Genomic DNA, 10,000 nt, shown 5'->3' with positions numbered 1-10,000 from the left:
CCCCCCCCCCCCCCCGCCACCTCGTTGACAAGTTATGAAAGAGTACAATTGGGCGTGATTGAAGATCAATTATGCAAGGTAGTAGATAGGATATTGTAGCGGATAGCTCGACTCCGTTGCACAAACAAACAAGCGGGTATATTAAAGTAAAGGAGATTATACTTACCGGCGGGGCTGTTTGGATATGTTATACGACATAATCATAATATTATTCAAGAGCTTATCGACGACATAAGCGGAGTGTACAGTGTCTCGACCGCTGTTTCCTTCGCTGTTTAGAAAAGCATTAGCTGTTATTAGAAGGCTGATCCGCGGGCCACGACTGTCATTTATCTAAGTTACAAATTCATATCAGATCTCACGCCCTCGGAGGGTGGTCGAAAGACGAGCGTGGTGGGCGTAGTAATCGTGGCTTCTGAATATCTCTGGGTGGGCGGCCTTGGAGGGTGTCGGCTTTTTGTATATGTTGATTTGTTTCTTTGTGGGCGGTGATATTATTATTTAGGTTGTTATTTCTATAATTATTTTGGTTGTTATTTTTCATTTACTATTTTTGTTATTATTATTGGATTTTGTTGTTATTGTTATTTTTATTGTTTATTGTTGCTATTATTATTATTGTTCCATTGCTATTATTATTGTTATCATTATCATTATATTTGGCATTATTATTATAATTTTATTATTATTATTATTGTTATCATTACTATTGTTATTATCATCATTTCCATCATCATTGTTGTTGTTGTTGTTTTGTTATTTTTGTTGCTGTTGTTGTTGTAGTTGTTGTTTTCTTATTGTTATTATTGTTGTTGTTTTCTTATTGTAATTATTGTTGTTGTTTTGTTGTTACTGTTGTTGTTGTTGCTAGTGTAGGATGGGCAGTATTAGAACCCTATTATTTATTCAGATATGAAGGATGATATGAATATGAATGAGACATGCTGTGTATGTATATGAGTTTGTGTGTGTATGTTTGTGTGCGTGTGCGTGTGCTTGTATTTGTGTATGTGTGTGTGTGTGTGTTTATATAAATGTGAGTGTGTGTGTGTGTGTGTGTGTGTGTGTGTGTGTGTTTATGTGTTTATGTGTGCCTGCGTGTATTTGCGTGCGTGTGTCTGTATGCGCGAGGGGAGCGAGAGAAAAGTTTGCTGATTAGCCCATTCCTTCTCCCTCACCGTCTCCCCTCTCTCCCTCACTCCCCTCACTCCCTCACTCCCCTCTTCCCCTCTTTTGCCGGCGTAAATGTGTCTGGGTGAGCACTATATAGCGCCTTGGGTCCGAACGAAATTCCGAAATCACTAGCATTTTTTTTTTTTTTTTTGTGCGTTAGTGTGTGTTTTCTTTTCGTCTCTTCGGATTGGGAAAGAAGTCCTGGCGGGGTTAGTGAGAGTTAGTAAGAATCGTTATTCGTTCATTTTGCAAATGGGGGGGAAGAGATATGTGATGTAATTTTATGTTTGGAATGCATTTTCCCCTCTCTCTCTCTTTCTTTCTTTCTTTCTTTCTTTCTTTCTTTCTTTCTTTCTTTCTTTCTTTCTTTCTTTCTTTCTTTCTTTCTTTCTTTCTTTCTTTCTTTCTTTCTTTCTCTCTCTCTCTCTCTCTCTCTCTCTTTCTTTCTTTCTTTCTTTCTTTCTTTCTTTCTTTCTTTCTTTCTTTCTTTCTCTCTCTCTCTCTCTCTCTCTCCCTTTCTCTCTCTTTCTTCATCTCTCTCTCGCTCTCTCTCTCTCTCGCTCTCTCTCTCTCTCTCTCTCTCTCTCTCTCTCTCTTTCTCTCTTTTACCCTCCGCTTTACCCTCCTTCATTAAAGATAATTAATAACTGATAATAAACTGAATAACTGATTACTAACATAAACTGCTGACAAGAAAACAAACAAATAAACAAACAAACAAATCTAAGCGAATCCAAAAAATGGCAGAACAAGTAAACAAATTAAATAAGACATTCATGAATAAGTAAAAAAAAAAAAAAGGATATGTTCGAGATCTCCCCTCACTCCACCCCGCCCCCCCCCCCGCCCCCCCCTCCCGCCAATCAGTCCGGTTGCTTCGGGAAACGAGAGTGTCCAGGGATGAATATAAAAAGCTATAACGCCGATACGCGGAAGTGAGAGAGGGGAAAGGAGGGAGGGAGAAGGGAAAGGAGAGGGGGAGGGACGAAGAGGGAGGGAGGGAAGGTTGGTTGGTGGGAGGGAAGGAAGGAGGGAGGGTTAGTTGGTAGAGGGGAAAGGAGGAAGGGAGAAGGGAAAGGAGAGAGGGAGGGAGGGAGGAAGAGGGAGGGCGGGAGGGAGGAAGAGAGGGGGAAGGAGGGAGGGTTAGTTGGTAGAGGGGAAAGGAGGAAGGGAGAAGGGAAAGGAGAGAGGGAGGGAAGGAGGAAGAGAGGAGGTAGAGAGGGTTAGTTGGTAGAGAGGGAGGGAGAGAGGATAAGGAAGGAGGGATGGTGGGTTGGTTGGTGGGAAGGAGAGAGAGGAAGGGAGGGAAGGAAGGAGGGTTGGTGGGAGGGAGGGAAGGAGGAAGAGGGTGGGAGGGTTGGTTGATAGGGAGGGTTGGTTGGTGGGAGAGAGGGAGGGAGGGAAGAAGAGGGGGAGAGGGGAAAGGAGGGAGGGAGGAAGGGGGAAGAGTAAGGGAGTAAAGGGGAAAAGGTTGGTTTTCTTGAGAGAAGAAGGAAGAGCGAGGGAGGGAAGGAAGGAGGAAGGAGGAAATGAAGATGAGTTGAGGGGAAGGGAAAAGAAGGAGAAGAGATAAGGGAATGCAGGAACGTAAAGAGAAGAGAAGGAAGAGACAGACGAAGACTAATAATAGGAAAGCGAGTATGAGAGAGACGGGGAGAAAGAGGAGAGAAATAGAACAGAGAGGAAAGAAGATATTTAAGGTAGAGATAGAAAGAGGGAGAGACAACGTTGGAGAGAAAGAAAGAAAGAAAGAAAAAGACGACATGAAAGGGGAAATGGAATCGAGGGAGGGAAAAGGAGAGAGAGGAGGAAGAGAAAGAGGGAAAAGAGGAAGAAAAGGAGAATAGAGGAGAAGGAGAAGGAGGTTGAAAAGAGAATCAGATAGAGAAGGATAACGTGCGATGAAAATAGGTAAAAAGAGGAAGAGAAGAAGAGGGAAAAGAGGAAGAAAAGAAGAGGAAGGAAGAGAAGGAGGAAAGAGAGGAAGAGAAGAAGAGAAATAGGAAAGAGAGGAAGAGAAGAAGGGGAAGGAAGAGAAGAAGAGGAAGGAGGAAAGAGAAGAGAAAGAGGAAAGAGAGGAAGAGAAGAAGAAGAGAAAGGAGGAAAAAGAAGAAGAGAAGGAGGAAAGAGAGGAAGAGAAGGAGAAGAAGAGGAAGAAAAGAGGAAGAAAAGAAGAGGAAGGAGAAAAGAGAGGAAGAGAAAGGTAGAACGAGCGAAGGAGGGAGGAGGAACCCGATCCCGCCGCCTCCCAAGGGACCTCCAGCCGAAGGAATACACCAACTACATCATCGCGGCGAGGCTAAAAAGAAGGATTTACGGATGTAGGAATTATTTACAAAGGTTTACCCGAGCGCTGTCTGTCGGGAGGGCGGCGGGGGGGCGGGGGGGGGAGGGGGGGACGAACGCGACGCCTCCGAGCCTCCGACAGCGGTGTCTGCGGGGCTGTCACCTGTGATTCCGTGCCAGGTGTGTTTGTCTAAAAAAAAAAGAGAGTGGGACGGCGACCCCTCGAAAGGTAAATAGGATATCGTGGCTAGCATGTCGGATATATTTTCATTTGCATACGAATGGCCGGAGGAAGAAGAGGAGGAGGAGGAGGAGGAGGCTAAGCGGGCGAGAAGAGTCTGTTCTGTTTTGTTCTCTTGGGATTGGGGAGGGTTTTGTTCTCCGGGTGAGGGATTGTGTTCATGTTCAGGCGTTCTTTTGGGGGGGATTGATGTTCAGTCTGGGATTAGGATGATGTGGTGATATGAGTAATAGCGATGATGATGCGACGATAACGATGGTATTGGTAATTATGAGATGGAGGAGGAGGGGGAGGAGGAGGAGGAGAAGTAGAAGAAGAAGGAGAAGAAGAAGAAGAAGAAGAAGAAGAAGAAGAAAAAGAAGAAGAAGAAGAAGAAGAAGAAGAAGAAGAAAAGTAAGATGAAGAAAAAGAAGAAGAAAGAGGAGGAGAAGAAGAAGAAAGAAAAAGAAAAAAGAAAAAGAAGGATAATGAGAAAGAGGTTAAGGTAAAAAGAAGAAAAACACACAAAAAAAGGAAGAAGAAAACACGAAATATCTCTCGCGAAGAAAATGTAGATTCGGACAAGTGGCAATTTTTTTTTCTTTTTTTTTCGAGGTTGGAAAATAGAGTGTAAAAATTCCTCGATTTCGGCCTCTCAAAATTCCGACCGGCTGCCGGCCCGCCTCGCCGGTTCCCTCGAGGACCAGCGATGTGGAGGGAAAGTTCAACTACGCGAGAATCTGTGTGACTTTGCTTACGACTCTCCACCGCAGCCTGTTTTTGAACGCTTAAATGCTGTCTTTTTGAGAAATTGGGGGAAGTTCAAAGGAAGAGTTGAAGATTATTTTTTTCGTTTGTTTTTTTGTGTAGTTCGTTATTTTTTCGATTCTGTTATCTTTTTTATCTTTCTACTGTTTTTTTTTAAAAATCGTTTTTTTTATTATATTTCTTTCTGTTTTAGATTTTATTCTTGTCTTTTTATCTTTCTTTTGTTTTCTTCTTATGATTTTCGTCTGTTTTTTCGAGCGCTTAAATGCTGTCTTTTTGAGAATTTTTGGGAAGTTCAAAGGAAGAGAAAGATTTTTTTTCTGTTGTTTTTTAGTATATTTCTTTCTGTTTTAGATTTTATCATTACCTTTTTCTTTTTCTTTTGTTTTCTTCTTGTCTTTTCTTGTCTTTTTGAGAATTTGGGGGAAGTTCAAAGGAAGAGTTAAAGATTTTTTTTTGTTTTTATTTTTTGTTATTTTTATTGTATTTCTTTGTTTTAGATTCTTTCTGTTTTTGATTTTTGTTTTCATCTCTTTATCTTTCTTTTGTTTTCTTCTTATGATTTTCGTCTGTTTTTTTTTTATTATACTTCTTTCTGTTTTAGATTTTATTATTGTCTTTTTATTTTATCTTAATTTATCTTTATTTATTCTTCTTGTGATTTTCGTCTGTTTTTGAACGCTTAAATGCTGTCTTTTTGAGAAATTGGGGGAAGTTCAAGGGAAGAGTTGAAGATTTTTTTTTCTTTTTTTTCGTTTGTTTTTTATTGAGTCGTTCTGGTTTCGATTTTATTATTATCTTTTTATCTTTCTTTTGTTTTCTTATTATTTTTAGCCTGTTTTTGAACGCTTAAATGCTGTCTTTTTGAGAATTTGGGGGAAGTTCAAAGAAAGAGTTGAAGATTATTTTTTCTATTTTTGGTTTGTTATTTTTATTGTATTTCTTTGTTTTAGATTCTTTCTGTTTTTGATTTTTGTTATCATCTTTTTTTATCTTTCTTTTGTTTTCTTCTTATGATTTTCGTCTGTTTTTTCGAGCGCTTAAATGCTGTCTTTTTGAGAAATTGGGGGAAGTTCAAGGGAAGAGTTGAAGATTTTTTTTCTTTTTTTTTCGTTTGTTTTTTATCGAGTCGTTCTGGTTTCGATTTTATTATTGTCTTTTTCTTTTTCTTTTGTTTTCTTCTTGTCTTTTTGAGAAATTGGGGGAAGTTCAAAGGAAGAGTTGAAGATTATTTTTTTCTTTTTTTGGTTTGTTATTTTTATTGTATTTCTTTGTTTTAGATTCTTTCTGTTTTTGATTTTTGTTATCATCTTTTTTATCTTATCTTTTGTTTTCTTCTTATGATTTTCGTCTGTTTTTTTTTATTATACTTCTTTCTGTTTTAGATTTTATTATTGTCTTTTTATTTTATCTTAATTTATCTTTATTTATTCTTCTTGTGATTTTCGTCTGTTTTTGAACGCTTAAATGCTGTCTTTTTGAGAAATTGGGGGAAGTTCAAGGGAAGAGTTGAACATTTTTTTTCGTTTGTTTTTCGTTTTTTTTTTGTGTAATTCGTTACGTTTTCGATTCTGTTATCTTTTTTTTTTTTATCTTTTGTTTTCTTCATATTTTAGCCTGTTTAAAAAAAAAAAATGTTTTTTTTATTATATTTCTTTCTGTTTTAGATTTTATTCTTGTCTTTTTATCTTTCTTTTGTTTTCTTCTTATGATTTTCGTCTGTTTTTTCGAGCGCTTAAATGCTGTCTTTTTTCGAAGGAAGAGAAAGATTTTTTTTCTGTTGTTTTTTAGTATATTTCTTTCTGTTTTAGATTTTATTATTGTCTTTTTCTTTTTCTTTTGTTTTCTTCTTGTCTTTTCTTGTCTTTTTAAGAAATTGGGGGAAGAGGAAGATTTTTTTTCGTTTGTTTTTTATTATGATTCGTTCTGTTTTAGATTTTATTGTCTTTTTATCTTTCTTTTGTTTTCTTCGTATGATTTTCGTCTGTTTTTGAACGCTTAAATGCTGTCTTTTTGAGAAATTGGGGGAAGTTCAATGGAAGAGTTGAAGATTATTTTTTTCGTTTGTTTTTTATTATACTTCTTTCTGTTTTAGATTTTATTATTGTCTTTTTATCTTATCTTATTTTATCTTTATTTATTCTTCTTATGATTTTCGTCTGTTTTTCGAGCGCTTAAATGCTGTCTTTTTGAGAAATTGGGGGAAGTTCAAGGGAAGAGTTGAAGATTTTTTAACGTTTTTAGTTGTTGTTTTTTTCGTTTTTTTTTTTTTGTAATTCGTTATGTTTTCGATTCTGTTATCATCTTTTTTTTATCTTTCTTTTGTTTTCTTCATATTTTAGCCTGTTTTTTGAAAAAAAAAGTTTTTTTTATTATATTTCTTTCTGTTTTAGATTTTATTATTGTCTTTTTATCTTTCTTTTGTTTTCTTCTTATGATTTTCGTCTGTTTTTTCGAGCGCTTAAATGCTGTCTTTTTTCGAAGGAAGAGAAAGATTTTTTTTCTGTTGTTTTTTAGTATATTTCTTTCTGTTTTAGATTTTATTATTGTCTTTTTCTTTTTCTTTTGTATTCTTCATGTCTTTTCTTGTCCTTTTGAGAATTTGGGGGAAGTTCAAAGGAAGAGTCGATTTTTTTCTTATTTGTTTGTTATTTTAATTGTATTTCTTTGTTTTAGATTTTTTCTGTTTTTGATTTTTGTTATCATCTTTTTTATCTTATCTTTTGTTTTCTTCTTATGATTTTCGTCTGTTTTTCGAGCGCTTAAATGCTGTCTTTTTGAGAAATTGGGGGAAGTTCAAAGGAAGAGTTGAAGATTATTTTTTTTCGTTTGTTTTTTATTGAGTCGTTCTGGTTTCGATTTTATTATTATCTTTTTATCTTTCTTTTGTTTTCTTATTATTTTTAGCCTGTTTTTGGACGCTTAAATGCTGTCTTTTTGAGAAATTGGGGGAAGTTCAAGGGAAGAGTTGAAGATTTTTTTTCGTTTGTTTTTTTCGTTTTTTTTTTATTGCAATTCGTTATGTTTTCGATTCTGTTATCTTTTTTATCTTTACTGTTTTTTGAAAAAAAACTCGTTTTTTTAATTATATTTCTTTCTGTTTTAGATTTTATTATTGTCTTTTTATCTTTCTTTTGTTTTCTTCTTATGATTCAAAGGAAGAGTTGAAGATTATTTTTTCTTTTTTTTCGTTTGTTTTTTATTGAGTCGTTCTGGTTTCGATTTTATTATTATCTTTTTATCTTTCTTTTGTTTTCTTATTATTTTTAGCCTGTTTTTTGGACGCTTAAATGCTGTCTTTTTGAGAATTTGAGGGAAGTTCAAAGGAAGAGTTGAAGATTATTTTTTTCTTTTTTGGTTTGTTATTTTTTCTATTATATTTCTTTTTGTTTTAGATTTTGTTATTATTTTATCTTTCTTTTGTTTTCTTCGTTTTTTTTCTCTTCTTGTTCTGTCTATTTTTTTACTTATTCTGTCTTTACTCGCTGTTTTTTTGTTCGTATCTTCTTTTTTCTTCGTTCTATCTTTCTTTCTTTCTTTCTTTTTCTTGTTTTGGATTTTCTTGTTCTCATTATTTCTCTATTATTCTTTGTACCAGTTTTTTTTTCTCTATTTCGTCTTCTTCCTTATCTTCTTTTCTTTAATCATAAACGGAATTATAATTGATGATGGTAATTATAAAGATTATACATATATAATTCACATAATAAAGAGAATTCTGATAATCGTGACTAAAATTCCAACCGAAATCGATTATATTTTTGGAAGATTTCGATCGCCACAAATTTCCTCGACTCGTTTCGAAAGAATTCATCGAATCGACCCGATCCAGTACGACCCGACAAGAACCGAACCGAATCAAATCCGTCCCGACCCGACCCGAGCTGATCCGACCCTTCCCGTCTAGACTCGACCCGACCCAACCCGACCCGAGCTGATCCGACCCTTCCCGTCCAGACTCGACCCGACTAATTTCGACACGACCCGACCCGACTCATCCCGACCCGACCCGACCCGACTCATCCCGACCCGACTTATCCCGACCCGACCCGAACAGGCAAACGTCACCGGATTAGCTTTTCCCCGACTGCGATCAAATCTGCCTTTATAGGATTAATTCTAGCGTCAAATAAGAGAGGGAGAGAGGGAGAGAGAGAGAGAGGGGGAAAGAGAGAGAGAGAGGGAAAGAGAGAGAGAGAGGGAAAGAGAGAGAGAGAGGGAAAGAGAGAGAGAGAGGGAAAGAGAGAGAGAGAGAAAGAGAGAGAGAGAGAGAGTGAAAGAAGGAGAGAGGGATATGGAGGGAAGGAGAGAGAGAAGGAGAGAGCGATGGTGAGAGGGAGATGGAAAGAGAGGGAGTGAGAGAAGGAGAGAGGGAGAGAGAAGGAAAGGAGGGAGAGGGAGAAAGAGAGGGACTGAGGGAGTGAGGGGAAGGAAGATGGAGGGAGGGAGAGAGCGATGGGGAGAGGGAGAGATGGAGAGAGAAGGAGAGATGGAGAGAGAAAGAGAGAGGAGAGAAGGGGAGAGGGAGAGAGAAGGAAAATGGGGGAGAGGGAGAGATGGAGGGAGAGAAACGTAGGCAGGGAGTGAGGAGAAGGGAGATGGAGGGAGGGAGAGAAACGTAGGGAGGGAGTGAGGAGAAGGGAGATGGAGGGAGGGAGAGAGAGGAGGAGAGAGCGATGGTGAGAGGGAGAGATAGAGAGAGAAGGAGGGAGGGAGGGAGAAGGAAACGGAGGGAGAGGGAAAGGGAGAGAGGAAGGGAGATGGAGGGAGGAAGGGGGAGAAGGAGAGAGCGATAGTGAGAGGGAGAGATGAATAGAAGGAGAGAGGAAGGGAAAGGGATGGAGAGAGGATATATACATAATCTCATTTTATTTCTCCTCGTCTCTTTCTATATCTGTTCGTCATTTCCTTTGCTCTTCCCTTTTTTGTTTATTTTGTTTCGTATTTCTTCCTTTTTTTCGTTTTCTCCCTGTTTGTTTTTATCACTTGTCACGTTACTCTTTTTAAAGTCTTTATTCGTATCTTCCTTATTCTCTCTTCTACCTTTTTTTTTTTTTTTTTTGCACTCGAAGGGGTCACCTTATCTGTTCGAATTATCTTTTTAATCTCAAAAGTTTTGCAGATACAACTATTTTTCTTCGTTTGATTTTTTTTTCTTTTCTTTTCTTTTCGTTTTTTTTACTTCATCTCTGTAATCCAAGTATCTTCGCTTTTTAATCTTTTTATCGAGCATTGTTAATTCTGTTGTCGTCCTGTTTGTGTTGTTTGTCTTCGTTGGTATCATCACCATCATCACCATCACCATCACCATCATCACCATCATTAATATTACTGTTATCATCACCATCATTAATATTACTCTTATCATCATCAATCGTCATCACCATAATTAATATTACTGTTATCATCACCATCATTAATATTACTGTTATCATCACCATCATCATCAATCGTCAGCACCATCATCACCATCATTAATATTACTGTTATCATCACCATCATCATCAATCGTCAGCACCATCATCACCATCATTAATATTACTGTTATCATCA

At 37.2% G+C, this 10,000-nt stretch overlaps 2 protein-coding genes across 5 annotated transcripts in view; both read left to right on the top strand.

Annotated features, from left to right (window-relative positions):
* The window catches only part of LOC113812009 (connectin), a 1,153,447-nt gene that overhangs the window by 813,030 nt on the left and 330,417 nt on the right, over positions 1-10,000 (top strand). The gene's annotated exons all lie outside the window — the stretch shown is intronic.
* The window catches only part of LOC113803120 (trophinin), a 17,358-nt gene that overhangs the window by 3,771 nt on the left and 3,587 nt on the right, over positions 1-10,000 (top strand). The gene's annotated exons all lie outside the window — the stretch shown is intronic.

This window comes from Penaeus vannamei, chromosome 22, assembly GCF_042767895.1.
Source record: "Penaeus vannamei isolate JL-2024 chromosome 22, ASM4276789v1, whole genome shotgun sequence".
In the NCBI taxonomy this organism is placed as follows: domain Eukaryota; kingdom Metazoa; phylum Arthropoda; class Malacostraca; order Decapoda; family Penaeidae; genus Penaeus; species Penaeus vannamei.
This window is presented reverse-complemented; position numbering and strand designations above follow the sequence as displayed.